Source organism: Rhipicephalus microplus, unplaced genomic scaffold (assembly GCF_043290135.1).
Source record: "Rhipicephalus microplus isolate Deutch F79 unplaced genomic scaffold, USDA_Rmic scaffold_17, whole genome shotgun sequence".
NCBI classification, from domain to species: Eukaryota; Metazoa; Arthropoda; class Arachnida; order Ixodida; family Ixodidae; genus Rhipicephalus; species Rhipicephalus microplus.
The window spans coordinates 8,219,963-8,234,516 of record NW_027464590.1 but is presented as its reverse complement, the minus strand read 5'-3'; positions in this window follow the sequence as shown (position 1 = coordinate 8,234,516).

Here is a 14,554-nt window from a genome sequence, read left to right as displayed (position 1 = left end):
CTTGTGGAGTTTCTAGTTGTTGGGTTTCTAGTCGTGGAGTTTGTTGTTGTGTAGTTTGTATCTGAGGAGTTTCTAAATGCGAAGTCACTAGTTGTGCAGTCTTTATTTGTGGAGTTTATAGTTGTGGAGTTTCTAGTTGTGGAGGGTCTAGTTGTGGAGTCTCTAGCTGTGAAGTTTCTTGTTGTGGAGTTTCTAGTTGTGGAGTCTGTAGTTGTGGAGTCTGTAGTTGTGGAGTTTCTAGTTGAGGAGTTCCTAGTTATGGAATCTCTAGTTGTGGAGTTTCTATTTGCGGAGTTTCTAAATGTGGAGTTTCTAGTTGTGGAATTTGTAGTTGTGGAGTGTCTAGTTGTGGTGTTTCAAGTTGTGGAGTTTCTAGTTGTGGAGTTTCGAGTTCCCGAGTTTCTAGTTGCGAAGTCTCGAGTTAGGGAGTTTCAAGTTGTGGAGTTTCTAGTTGCAGAGTTTCTAGTTGTGGAGTTTCTAGTTGTGAGGTTCGTAGTTGTGGAGTTTCTAGTTGTGGAGTTTCTAGTTGTGGAGTCTCTAGTTGTGGAGTTTCTAGTTGCGGAGTATCTTGTTGCGGAGTTTCTGCTTCTGGAGTTTCTAGTGATGGAGTTTCTAGTTGTGGAGTCTGTAGTTGTGGAGTCTGTACTTGTGGAGTTTGTAGTTTTGGAGTCTCAATTTGTGGAGTTCCTAGTTGTGGAGTCTCGATTTGTGGAGTTCCTAGTTGTGGAGTTTCTAGTTGTGGAGTTTCTAGTTGCGGAGTTTCTAGTTGTGGAGTTTCAAGTTGTGGAGTTTCTAGTTGTAGAGTTTCTAGTTGTGGAGCTTGTTGTTGTGGAGTATTTGTTGTGGAGTTTCTAGTTGTGGAGTTTCTATCTGCGGAGTTTCTAGTTGCGGAGTTTCTAGTTGCAGAGTTTCTAGTTGTGGAGTTTTCTAGTTGTGAAGATTCTAGTGGCGGAGTTCCTAGTTGCGGAGTTTCAAGTTGTGGAGTTTCTAGTTGTGGAGTTTCTAGTTGTGGAGTTTGTAATTGTGGAGTATCTAGTTGTGGAGTTTCAAGTTGTGGAGTTTTTAGTTGTGGATTTTGAAGTTGTAGAGTTCCTAGTTGCAGATTGTCTAGTTGTGCAGTTTATAGTTGCGGAGCTTTCTAGTTGCGGAGTCTGTACTTGTGGAGTTTCTAGTTGTGGATTTTCTAGCTGTAGAGTTTCTAGTTGCGGAGTTTTAGTTGCGGAGTTTCTGGTTGTGGAGCTTCAAGTTGTGGAGTTTCTAGTTGTGGATTTTAAAGTTGTAGAGTTCCTAGTTTCAGAGTGTCTAGTTGTGGAGTTTCTAGTTGCGGAGTTTTCTAGTTGTGGATTTTGAAGTTGTAGAGTTCCTAGTTTCAGAATGTCTAGGTGTGGAGTTTCTAGTTGCGGAGTTTTGTAGTTGCGGAGTCTGTAGTTGTGAAGTTTCTAGTTGTGGAGTTTCTAGTTGTGAATTTTCTAGCACTGGAGTTTCTAGTTGCGGAGTTTTTAGTCGCAGAGTTTCTATTTGCGGACTTTCTAGCTGTGGAGTTTCCAGTTGTGGCTTTCAAGTTGTGGAATTTATAGTTGTGGAGTTTCTACTTGTGGAGTTTCTAGTTGTTGGGTTTCTAGTCGCGGAGTTTCTAGTTGTGTAGTTTCTATCTGAGTAGTTTCTAAATGCGAAGTCGCTAGTTGTGAAGTCTTTATTTGTGGAGTTTATAGTTGTGGAGTTTCTAGTTGTGGAGTTTATAGTTGTGGAGTCTCTAGCTGTGAAGTTTCTTTTTGTGGAGTTTCTAGTTGTGGAGTCTGTAGTTGTGGAGTCTTTAGTTGTGGAGTTTCTAGTTGAGGAGTTCCTAGTTATGGAAATTCTAGTTGTGGAGTTTCCATTTGCGGAGTTTCTAAATGTGGAGTTTCTAGTTGTGGAATTTGTAGTTGTGGAGTGTCTAGTTGTGGTGTTTCAAGTTGTGGAGTTTCTAGTTGTGGAGTTTCTAGTTGTTCAGTTTCTAGTTGTTGAGTTTCGAGTTCCCGAGTTTCTAGTTGCGAAGTCTCGAGTAAGGAGTTTCAAGTTGTGGAGTTTCTAGTTGCAGAGTTTCTAGTTGTGGAGTTTCTAGTTGTGAGGCTCGTAGTTGTGGAGTTTCTAGTTGTGGAGTGTCTAGTTGTGGAGTCTCTAGTTGTGGAGTTTCTAGTTGCGGAGTATCTTGATGCGGAGTTTCTGCTTCTACAGTTTCTAGTGATGGAGTTTCTAGTTGTGGAGACTGTAGTTGTGGAGTCTGTACTTGTGGAGTTTGTAGTTTTGGAGTCTCAATTTGTGGAGTTCCTAGTTGTGGAGTCTCAATTTGTGGAGTTCCTAGTTGTGGAGTCTCTAGTTGTGGAATTTGTAGTTGTGGAGTGTCTATAGTGGAGTTTCTAGTGATGGGGATTTTAGTTGTAGAAATTCTAGCTGTGGAGTTTCTACTTATGAAATCTCTAGTCGTGGAGTTTCTAGTTGTGTAGTTTATATCTGAGGAGTTTCTAAAAGCGAAGTCTCTAGTTGTGCAGAGTCTAGTTTTGGGGTTTCTAGTTGTGAAGTTTCTAGTTGTGGAGTTTCTAGTTGTGAGGTTCGTAGTTGTGGAGTTTCTAGTTGTGGAGTTTCTAGTTGTGGAGTCTCTAGTTGTGGAGTTTCTAGTTGCGAAGTCTCTAGTTGTGAACTTTCTAGTTGCGGAGTTTCTAGTTGCGGAGCATCTAGTTGTGGAGTTTCTAATTGTGGAGTTTCTAATTGTGGAGTTTCTAGTTGTTGGGTTTCTAGTTGCCGAGTTTCTAGTTACGAAGTCTCTAGTTGTGGAGTTTCTAGCTGTGGAGGTTCTAGTTGCGGAGGCTCTAGTTGCGGAGTTTCTAGTTGTGGAGTTTCTAGTTGCAGAGTTTCTAGTTGTGGAGTTTATATTTGTGGATTTTGTAGTTGTGGAGTATCTAGTTGTGGTGTTTCAAGTAGTGGAGTTTCTAGCTGTGGAGTTTCTAGTTGTGGAGTTTCTAGTTGTGGAGTTTCTAGTTGTGGAGTTTCTATTTGTGGATTTTGTAGTTGTGGAGTACCTAGTTGTGGTGTTTCAAGTAGGGAAGTTTCTAGCTGTGGAGTTTGTAGTTGCGGAGTTTCTAGTTGCGGAGTTTCAAGTTGTGGAGTTTCTAGTTGTAGAGTTTCTAGTTGTGGAGCTTGTTGTTGTGGAGTATCTTGTTGTGGAGTTTCTAGTTGTGGAGTTTCTATCTGCGGAGTTTATAGTTGCGGAGTTTATAGTTGCGGAGTTTATAGTTGAAGAGTTTCTAGTTGTGGAGTTTTCTAGTTGTGAAGATTCTAGTGGCGGAGTTCCTAGTTGCGGAGTTTCAAGTTGTGGAGTTTTTAGTTGTGGAGTTTCTAGTTGTGGAGTTTGTAATTGTGGAGTATCTAGTTGTGGAGTTTCAAGTTGTGGAGTTTTTAGTTGTGGATTTTGAAGTTGTAGAGTTCCTAGTTGCAGATTGTCTAGTTGTGCAGTTTATAGTTGCGGAGCTTTCTAGTTGCGGAGTCTGTACTTGTGGAGTTTCTAGTTGTGGAGTTTCTAGTTGTGGATTTTCTAGCTGTGGAGTTTCTAGTTGCGGAGTTTTTAGTTGCGGAGTTTCTGGTTGTGGAGTTTCTAGTTGTGGAGTTTCTAGTTGTGGAGTCTGTAGTTGTGGAGTATCTAGTTTCAGAGTGTCTAGTTGTGGAGTTTCTAGTTGTGGAGTTTTCTAGTTGTGGATTTTGAAGTTGTAGAAATCCTAGTTGCAAAGTGTCTAGGTGTGGAGTTTCTAGTTGCGGAGTTTTCTAGTTGCGGAGTTTGTAGTTTTGAAGTTTCTAGTTGTGGAGTTTCTAGTTGTGAATTTTCTAGCTGTGGAGTTTCTAGTTGCGGAGTTTTTAGTCGCGGAGTTTCTATTTGCGGACTTTCTAGATGTGGAGTTTCCAGTTGTGGCTTTCAAAATGTGGAATTTATAAGTGTGGAGTTTCTACTTGTCGAGTTTCTAGTTGTCGGGTTTCTAGTCGCGGAGTTTCTAGTTGTGTAGTTTCTATCTGAGGAGTTTCTAAATGGGAAGTCGCTAGTTGTGCAGTCTATTTGTGGAGTTTATAGTTGTGGAGTTTCTAGTTGTGAAATTTATAGTTGTGGAGTCTCTAGTTGTGAAGTTTCTTGTTGTGGAGTTTCTAGTTGTGGAGTCTGTAGTTGTGGAGTCTGTAGTTGTGGAGTTTCTATTTGCGGAGTTTCTAAATGTGGAGTTTCTAGTTGTGGAATTTGTAGTTGTGGAGTGTCTAGTTGTGGTGTTTCAAGTTGTGGAGTTTCTAGTCGTGGAGTTTCTAGTTGTTCAGTTTCTAGTTGTTGAGTTTCGAGTTCCCGAGTTTCTAGTTGCGAAGTCTCGAGTTAGGGAGTTTCAAGTTGTGGAGTTTCTAGTTGCAGAGTTTCTAGTTGTGGAGTTTCTAGTTGTGAGGTTCGTAGTTGTGGAGTTTCTAGTTGTGGAGTGTCTAGTTGTGGAGTCTCTAGTTGTGGAGTTTCTAGTTGCGGAGTATCTTGTTGCGGAGTTTCGGCTTCTGGAGTTTCTAGTGATGGAGTTTCTAGTTGTGGAGTCTGTAGTTGTGGAGTCTGTACTTGTGGAGTTTGTAGTTTTGGAGTCTCAAGTTGTGGAGTTCCTAGTTGTGGAGTCTCGATTTGTGGAGTATCTAGTTGTGTTGTTTCAAGTAGTGGAGTTTCTAGCTGTGGAGTTTCTAGTTGCAGAGTTTCTAGGTGCGGAGTTTCAAGTTGTGGAGTTTCTAGTTGTAGAGTTTCTAGTTGTGGAGCTTGTTGTTGTGGAGTATCTTGTTGTGGAGTTTCTAGTTGTGGAGTTTCTATCTGCGGAGTTTCTAGTTGCGGAGTTTCTAGTTGCAGAGTTTCTAGTTGTGGAGTTTTCTAGTTGTGAAGATTCTAGTGGCGGAGTTCCTAGTTGCGGAGTTTCAAGTTGTGGAGTTTCTAGTTGTGGAGTTTCTAGTTGTGGAGTTTGTAATTGTGGAGTATCTAGTTGTGGAGTTTCAAGTTGTGGAGTTTTTAGTTGTGGATTTTGAAGTTGTAGAGTTCCTAGTTGCAGATTGTCTAGTTGTGCAGTTTATAGTTGCGGAGCTTTCTAGTTGCGGAGTCTGTACTTGTGGAGTTTCTAGTTGTGGATTTTCTATCTGTGGAGTTTCTAGTTGCGGAGTTTCTAGTTGTGGAGTCTGTAGTTGTGGAGTATCTAGTTTCAGAGTGTCTAGTTGTGGAGTTTCTAGTTGTGGAGTTTTCTAGTTGTGGATTTTGAAGTTGTAGAAATCCTAGTTGCAAAGTGTCTAGGTGTGGAGTTTCTAGTTGCGGAGTTTTCTAGTTGCGGAGTTTGTAGTTGTGAAGTTTCTAGTTGTGGAGTTTCTAGTTGTGAATTTTCTAGCTGTGGAGTTTCTAGTTGCGGAGTTTTAGTCGCGGAGTTTCTATTTGCGGACTTTCTAGCGGTGGAGTTTCCAGTTGTGGCTTTCAAAATGTGGAATTTATAAGTGTGGAGTTTCTACTTGTGGAGTTTCTAGTCGCGGAGTTTCTAGTTGTGTAGTTTCTATCTGAGGAGTTTCTAAATGGGAAGTCGCTAGTTGTGCAGTCTTTATTTGTGGAGTTTATAGTTGTGGAGTTTCTAGTTGTGGAGTTTATAGTTGTGGAGTCTCTAGTTGTGAAGTTTCTTGTTGTGGAGTTTCTAGTTGTGGAGTCTGTAGTTGTGGAGTCTGTAGTTGTGGAGTTTCTAGTTGAGGAGTTTCTAGTTATGGAATCTCTAGTTGTAGAGTTTCTAGTTGCGGAGTTTCTAAATGTGGAGTTTCTAGTTGTGGAATTTGTAGTTGTGGAGTGCCTAGTTGTGGTGTTTCAAGTTGTGGAGTTTCTAGTTGTGGAGTTTATAGTTGTTCAGTTTCTAGTTGTTGAGTTTCGAGTTCCCGAGTTTCTAGTTTCGAAGTCTCGAGTTAGGGAGTTTCAAGTTGTGGAGTTTCTAGTTGCAGAGTTTCTAGTTGTGGAGTTTCTAGTTGTGAGGTTCGTAGTTGTGGAGTTTCTAGTTGTGGAGTTTCTAGTTGTGGAGTCTCTAGTTGTGGAGTTTCTAGTTGCGGAGTATCTTGTTGCGGAGTTCCTGCTTCTGGAGTTTCTAGTGATGGAGTTTCTAGTTGTGGAGTCTGTAGTTGTGGAGTCTGTACTTGTGGAGTTTGTAGTTTTGGAGTATCAATTTGTGGAGTTCCTAGTTGTGGAGTCTCGATTTGTGGAGTTCCTAGTTGTGGAGTTTCTAGTTGTGGAGTTTCTAGTTGCGGAGTTTCTAGTTGTGGAGTTTCTGTTTGTGGATTATGTAGTTGTGGAGTATCTAGTTGTGGTGTTTCAAGTAGTGGAGTTTCTAGCTGTGGAGTTTCTAGTTGCGGAGTTTCTAGTTGCGGAGTTTCAAGTTGTGGAGTTTCTAGTTGTAGAGTTTCTAGTTGTGGAGCTTGTTGTTGTGGAGTATCTTGTTGTGGAGTTTCTAGTTGTGGAGTTTCTATCTGCGGAGTTTCTAGTTGCGGAGTTTCTAGTTGCAGAGTTTCTAGTTGTGGAGTTTTCTAGTTGTGAAGATTCTAGTGGCGGAGTTCCTAGTTGCGGAGTTTCAAGTTGTGGAGTTTCTAGTTGTGGAGTTTCTAGTTGTGGAGTTTGTAAATGTGAAGTATCTAGTTGTGGAGTTTCAAGTTGTGGAGTTTCTAGTTGCGGAGTTTTTAGTTGCGGAGTTTCTAGTTGTGGAGCTTCAAGTTGTGGAGTTTCTAGTTGTGGATTTTGAAGTTGTAGAGTTCCTAGTTTCAGAGTGTCTAGTTGTGGAGTTTCTAGTTGCGGAGTTTTCTAGTTGTGGATTTTGAAGTTGTAGAGTTCCTAGTTGCAGAGTGTCTAGGTGTGGAGTTTCTAGTTGCGGAGTTTTCTAGTTGCGGAGTCTGTAGTTGTGAAGTTTCTAGTTGTGGAGTTTCTAGTTGTGAATTTTGTAGCACTGGAGTTTCTAGTTGCGGAGTTTTTAGTCGCAGAGTTTCTATTTGCGGACTTTCTAGCTGTGGAGTTTCCAGTTGTGGCTCTCAAGTTGTGGAATTTATAGTTGTGGAGTTTCTACTTGTGGAGTTTCTAGTTGTTGGGTTTCTAGTCGCGGAGTTTCTAGTTGTGTAGTTTCTATCTGAGTAGTTTCTAAATGCGAAATCGCTAGTTGTGAAGTCTTTATTTGTGGAGTTTCTAGTTGTGGAGTCTGTAGTTGTGGAGTCTTTAGTTGTGGAGTTTCTAGTTGAGGAGTTCATAGTTATGGAATCTCTAGTTGTGGAGTTTCTATTTGCGGAGTTTCTAAATGTGGAGTTTCTAGTTGTGGAATTTGTAGTTGTGGAGTGTCTAGTTGTGGTGTTTCAAGTTGTGGAGTTTCTAGTTGTGGAGTTTCTAGTTGTTCAGTTTCTAGTTGTTGAGTTTAAAGTTCCCGAGTTTCTAGTTGCGAAGTCTCGAGTTAGGGAGTTTCAAGTTGTGGAGTTTCTAGTTGCAGAGTTTCTAGTTGCGGAGTTTCTAGTTGTGGAGTGTCTAGTTGTGGAGTCTCTAGTTGTGGAGTTTCTAGTTGCGGAGTATCTTGTTGCGGAGTTTCTGCTTCTAGAGTTTCTAGTGATGGAGTTTCTAGTTGTGGAGACTGTAGTTGTGGTGTCTGTACTTGTGGAGTTTGTAGTTTTGGAGTCTCAATTTGTGGAGTTCCTAGTTGTGGAGTCTCAATTTGTGGAGTTCCTAGTTGTGGAGTCTCTAGTTGTGGAATTTGTAGTTGTGGAGTGTCTATAGTGGAGTTTCTAGTGATGGGGATTTTAGTTGTAGAAATTCTAGCTGTGGAGTTTCTACTTATGAAATCTCTAGTCGTGGAGTTTCTAGTTGTGTAGTTTATATCTGAGGAGTTTCTAAATGCGAAATCTCTAGTTGTGCAGAGTCTAGTTTTGGGGTTTCTAGTTGTGGAGTTTCTAGTTGTGGAGTTTCTAGTTGTGAGGTTCGTAGTTGTGGAGTTTCTAGTTGTGGAGTTTCTAGTTGTTGGGTTTCTAGTTGCCGAGTTTCTAGCTACGAAGTCTCTAGTTGTGGAGTTTCTAGCTGTGGAGGTTCTAGTTGCGGAGGCTCTAGTTGCGGAGTTTCTAGTTGTGGAGTTTCTAGTTGTGGATTTTGAAGTTGTAGAGTTCCTAGTTGCAGATTGTCTAGTTGTGCAGTTTATAGTTGCGGAGCTTTCTAGTTGCGGAGTCTGTACTTGTGGAGTTTCTAGTTGTGGATTTTCTAGCTGTGGAGTTTCTAGTTGCGGAGTTTTTAGTTGCGGAGTTTCTGGTTGTGGAGTTTCTAGTTGTGGAGTTTCTAGTTGTGGAGTCTGTAGTTGTGGAGTATCTAGTTGTGGAGCTTCAAGTTGTGGAGTTTCTAGTTGTGGATTTTAAGTTGTAGAGTTCCTAGTTTCAGAGTGTCTAGTTGTGGAGTTTCTAGTTGCGGAGTTTCTAGTTGTGGAGTTTCTAGTTGCGGAGTTTCTAGTTGTGGAGTTTCTATTTGTGGATTTTGTAGTTGTGGAGTACCTAGTTGTGGTGTTTCAAGTAGGGGAGTTTCTAGCTGTGGAGTTTGTAGTTGCGGAGTTTGTAGTTGCGGAGTTTCAAGTTGTGGAGTTTCTAGCTGTAGAGTTTCTAGTTGTGGAGCTTGTTGTTGTGGAGTATCTTGTTGTGGAGTTTCTAGTTGTGGAGTTTCTATCTGCGGAGTTTCTAGTTGCGGAGTTTCTAGTTGCAGAGTTTCTAGTTGTGGAGTTTTCTAGTTGTGAAGATTCTAGTGGCGGAGTTCCTAGTTGCGGAGTTTCTAGTTGCAGAGTTTCTAGTTGTGGAGTTTTCTAGTTGTGAAGATTCTAGTGGCGGAGTTCCTAGTTGCGGAGTTTTAAGTTGTGGAGTTTCTAGTTGTGGATTTTGAAGTTGTAGAGTTCCTAGTTGCAGATTGTCTAGTTGTGCAGTTTATAGTTGCGGAGCTTTCTAGTTGCGGAGTCTGTACTTGTGGAGTTTCTAGTTGTGGATTTTCTAGCTGTGGAGTTTCTAGTTGCGGAGTTTTTAGTTGCGGAGTTTCTGGTTGTGGAGTTTCTAGTTGTGGAGTTTCTAGTTGTGGAGTCTGTAGTTGTGGAGTATCTAGTTGTGGAGCTTCAAGTTGTGGAGTTTCTAGTTGTGGATTTTAAGTTGTAGAGTTCCTAGTTTCAGAGTGTCTAGTTGTGGAGTTTCTAGTTGCGGAGTTTTCTAGTTGTGGATTTTGAAGTTGTAGAGTTCCTAGTTGCAGATTGTCTAGGTGTGGAGTTTCTAGTTGCGGAGTTTTCTAGTTGCGGAGTCTGTATATGTGAAGTTTCTAGTTGTGGAGTTTCTAGTTGTGAATTTTCTAGCACTGGAGTTTCTAGTTGCGGAGTTTTTAGTCGCAGAGTTTCTATTTGCGGACTTTCTAGCTGTGGAGTTTCCAGTTGTTGCTTTCAAATTGTGGAATTTATAGTTGTAGAGTTTCTACTTGTGGAGTTTCTAGTTGTTGGGTTTCTAGTCGCGGAGTTTGTAGTTGTGTAGTTTGTATCTGAGGAGTTTCTAAATGCGAAGTCACTAGTTGTGCAGTCTTTATTTGTGGAGTTTATAGTTGTGGAGTTTCTAGTTGTGGAGTTTCTAGTTGTGGAGTCTCTAGTTGTGAAGTTTCTTGTTGTGGAGTTTCTAGTTGTGGAGTCTGTAGTTGTGGAGTCTGTAGTTGTGGAGTTTCTAGTTGAGGAGTTCCTAGTTATGGAATCTCTTGTTGTGGAGTTTCTATTTGCGGAGTTTCTAAATGTGGAGTTTCTAGTTGTGGAATTTGTAGTTGTGGAGTGTCTAGTTGTGGTGTTTCAAGTTGTGGAGTTTCTAGTTGTGGAGTTTCTAGTTGTTCAGTTTCTAGTTGTTGAGTTTCGAGTTCCCGAGTTTCTAGTTGCGAAGTCTCGAGTTAGGAAGTTTCAAGTTGTGGAGTTTCTAGTTGCAGAGTTTCTAGTTGTGGAGTTTCTAGTTGTGAGGTTCGTAGTTGTGGAGTTTCTAGTTGTGGAGTTTCTAGTTGCGGAGTATCTTGTTGTGGAGTTTCTGCTTCTGGAGTTTCTAGTGATGGAGTTTCTAGTTGTGGAGTCTGTAGTCGTGGAGTCTGTACTTGTGGAGTTTGTAGTTTTGGAGTCTCAATTTGTGGAGTTCCTAGTTGTGGAGTCTCGATTTGTGGAGTTCCTAGTTGTGGAGTTTCTAGTTGTGGAGTTTCTAGTTGCGGAGTTTCTAGTTGTGGAGTTTCTATTTGTGGATTATGTAGTTGTGGAGTATCTAGTTGTGGTGTTTCAAGTAGTGGAGTTTCTAGCTCTGGAGTTTCTAGTTGCGGAGTTTCTAGTTGCGGAGTTTCAAGTTGTGGAGTTTCTAGTTGTAGAGTTTCTAGTTGTGGAGCTTGTTGTTGTGGAGTATTTGTTGTGGAGTTTCTAGTTGTGGAGTTTCTATCTGCGGAGTTTCTAGTTGCGGAGTTTCTAGTTGCAGAGTTTCTAGTTGTGGAGTTTTCTAGTTGTGAAGATTCTAGTGGCGGAGTTCCTAGTTGCGGAGTTTCAAGTTGTGGAGTTTCTAGTTTTGGAGATTCTAGTTGTGGAGTTTGTAATTGTGGAGTATCTAGTTGTGGAGTTTCAAGTTGTGGAGTTTTTAGTTGTGGATTTTGAAGTTGTAGAGTTCCTAGTTGCAGATTGTCTAGTTGTGCAGTTTATAGTTGCGGAGCTTTCTAGTTGCGGAGTCTGTACTTGTGGAGTTTCTAGTTGTGGATTTTCTAGCTGTGGAGTTTCTAGTTGCGGAGTTTTCAGTTGCGGAGTTTCTGGTTGTGGAGCTTCAAGTTGTGGAGTTTCTAGTTGTGGATTTTGAAGTTGTAGAGTTCCTAGTTTCAGAGTGTCTAGTTGTGGAGTTTCTAGTTGCGGAGTTTTCTAGTTGTGGATTTTGAAGTTGTAGAGTTCCTAGTGGCAGAGTGTCTAGGTGTGGAGTTTCTAGTTGCGGAGTTTTGTAGTTGCGGAGTCTGTAGTTGTGAAGTTTCTAGTTGTGGAGTTTCTAGTTGTGAATTTTCTAGCACTGGAGTTTCTAGTTGCGGAGTTTTTAGTCGCAGAGTTTCTATTTGCGGACTTTCTAGCTGTGGAGTTTCCAGTTGTGGCTTTCAAGTTGTAGAATTTATAGTTGTGGAGTTTCTACTTGTGGAGTTTCTAGTTGTTGGGTTTCTAGTCGCGGAGTTTCTAGTTGTGTAGTTTCTATCTGAGTAGTTTCTAAATGCGAAGTCGCTAGTTGTGAAGTCTTTATTTGTGGAGTTTATAGTTGTGGAGTTTCTAGTTGTGGAGTTTATAGTTGTGGAGTCTCTAGCTGTGAAGTTTCTTGTTGTGGAGTTTCTAGTTGTGGAGTCTGTAGTTGTGGAGTCTTTAGTTGTGGAGTTTCTAGTTGAGGAGTTCCTAGTTATGGAATTTCTAGTTGTGGAGTTTCTATTTGCGGAGTTTCTAAATGTGGAGTTTCTAGTTGTGGAATTTGTAGTGGTGGAGTGTCTAGTTGTGGTGTTTCAAGTTGTGGAGTTTCTAGTTGTGGAGTTTCTAGTTGTTCAGTTTCTAGTTGTTGAGTTTCGAGTTCCCGAGTTTCTAGTTGCGAAGTCTCGAGTTAGGGAGTTTCAAGTTGTGGAGTTTCTAGTTGCAGAGTTTCTAGTTGTGGAGTTTCTAGTTGTGAGGCTCGTAGTTGTGGAGTTTCTAGTTGTGGAGTGTCTAGTTGTGGAGTCTCTAGTTGTGGAGTTTCTAGTTGCGGAGTATCTTGTTGCGGAGTTTCTGCTTCTAGAGTTTCTAGTGATGGAGTTTCTAGTTGTGGAGACTGTAGTTTTGGAGTCTGTAGTTGTGGAGTTTGTAGTTTTGGAGTCTCAATTTGTGGAGTTCCTAGTTGTGGAGTCTCAATTTGTGGAGTTCCTAGTTGTGGAGTCTCTAGTTGTGGAATTTGTAGTTGTGGAGTGTCTATAGTGGAGTTTCTAGTGATGGGGATTTTAGTTGTAGAAATTCTAGCTGTGGAGTTTCTACTTATGAAATCTCTAGTCGTGGAGTTTCTAGTTGTGTAGTTTATATCTGAGGAGTTTTTAAATGCGAAGTCTCTAGTTGTGCAGAGTCTAGTTTTGGGGTTTCTAGTTGTGGAGTTTCTAGTTGTGGAGTTTCTAGTTGTGAGGTTCGTAGTTGTGGAGTTTCTAGTTGTGGAGTTTCTAGTTGTGGAGTCTCTAGTTGTGGAGTTTCTAGTTGCGAAGTCTCTAGTTGTGAACTTTCTAGTTGCGGAGTTTCTAGTTGCGGAGCATCTAGTTGTGGAGTTTCTAATTGTGGAGTTTCTAATTGTGGAGTTTCTAGTTGTTGGGTTTCTAGTTGCCGAGTTTCTAGTTACGAAGTCTCTAGTTGTGGAGTTTCTAGCTGTGGAGGTTCTAGTTGCGGAGGCTCTAGTTGCGGAGTTTCTAGTTGTGGAGTTTCTAGTTGCAGAGTTTCTAGTTGTGGAGTTTATATTTGTGGATTTTGTAGTTGTGGAGTATCTAGTTGTGGTGTTTCAAGTAGTGGAGTTTCTAGCTGTGGAGTTTCAAGTTGTGGAGTTTCTAGCTGTAGAGTTTCTAGTTGTGGAGCTTGTTGTTGTGGAGTATCTTGTTGTGGAGTTTCTAGTTGTGGAGTTTCTATCTGCGGAGTTTCTAGTTGCGGAGTTTCTAGTTGCAGAGTTTCTAGTTGTGGAGTTTTCTTGTTGTGAAGATTCTAGTGGCGGAGTTCCTAGTTGCGGAGTTTCTAGTTGCAGAGTTTCTAGTTGTGGAGTTTTCTAGTTGTGAAGATTCTAGTGGCGGAGTTCCTAGTTGCGGAGTTTTGGGTTGTGGAGTTTCTAGTTGTGGATTTTGAAGTTGTAGAGTTCCTAGTTGCAGATTGTCTAGTTGTGCAGTTTATAGTTGCGGAGCTTTCTAGTTGCGGAGTCTGTACTTGTGGAGTTTCTAGTTGTGGATTTTCTAGCTGTGGAGTTTCTAGTTGCGTAGTTTTTAGTTGCGGAGTTTCTAGTTGTGGAGTTTCTAGTTGTGAAGTTTCTAGTTGTGGAGTCTGTAGTTGTGGAGTATCTAGTTGTGGAGCTTCAAGTTGTGGAGTTTCTAGTTGTGGATTTTAAGTTGTAGAGTTCCTAGTTTCAGAGTGTCTAGTTGTGGAGTTTCTAGTTGCGGAGTTTTCTAGTTGTGGATTTTGAAGTGTTAGAGTTCCTAGTTGCAGAGTGTCTAGGTGTGGAGTTTCTAGTTGCGGAGTTTTCTAGTTGCGGAGTCTGTAGTTGTGAAGTTTCTAGTTGTGGAGTTTCTAGTTGTGAATTTTCTAGCACTGGAGTTTCTAGTTGCGGAGTTTTTAGTCGCAGAGTTTCTATTTGCGGACTTTCTAGCTGTGGAGTTTCCAGTTGTTGCTTTCAAATTGTGGAATTTATAGTTGTAGAGTTTCTACTTGTGGAGTTTCTAGTTGTTGGGTTTCTAGTCGCGGAGTTTGTAGTTGTGTAGTTTGTATCTGAGGAGTTTCTAAATGCGAAGTCACTAGTTGTGCAGTCTTTATTTGTGGAGTTTATAGTTGTGGAGTTTCTAGTTGTAAAGTTTCTAGTTGTGGAGTCTCTAGTTGTGAAGTTTCTTGTTGTGGAGTTTCTAGTTGTGGAGTCTGTAGTTGTGGAGTCTGTAGTTGTGGAGTTTCTAGTTGAGGAGTTCCTAGTTATGGAATCTCTAGTTGTGGAGTTTCTATTTGCGGAGTTTCTAAATGTGGAGTTTCTAGCTGTGGAATTTGTTTTTGTGGAGTGTCTAGTTGTGGTGTTTCAAGTTGTGGAGTTTCTAGTTGTGGAGTTTCTAGTTGTTCAGTTTCTAGTTGTTGAGTTTCGAGTTCCCGAGTTTCTAGTTGCGAAGTCTCGAGTTAGGGAGTTTCAAGTTGTGGAGTTTCTAGTTGCAGAGTTTCTAGTTGTAGAGTTTCTAGTTGTGAGGTTCGTAGTTGTGGAGTTTCTAGTTGTGGAGTTTCTAGTTGCGGAGTATCTTGTTGCGGAGTTTCTGCTTCTGGAGTTTCTAGTGATGGAGTTTCTAGTTGTGGAGTCTGTAGTTGTGGAGTCTGTACTTGTGGAGTTTGTAGTTTTGGAGTCTCAATTTGTGGAGTTCCTAGTTGTGGAGTCTCGACTTGTGGAGTTCCTAGTTGTGGAGTTTCTAGTTGTGGAGTTCCTAGTTGCGGAGTTTCTAGTTGTGGAGTTTCTATTTGTGGATTATGTAGTTGTGGAGTATCTAGTTGTGGTGTTTCAAGTAGTGGAGTTTCTAGCTCTTGAGTTTCTAGTTGCGGAGTTTCTAGTTGCGGAGTTTCAAGTTGTGGAGTTTCTAGTTGTAGAGTTTCTAGTTGTGGAGCTTGTTGTTGTGGAGTATTTGTTGTGGAGTTTCTAGTTGCGGAGTTTCTAGTTGCAGAGTTTCTAGTTGTGGAGTTTTCTAGTTGTGAAGATTCTAGTGGCGAGTTCCTAGTTGCGGAGTTTCAAGTTGTGGAGTTTCTAGTTGTGGAGTTTCTAGTTGTGGAGT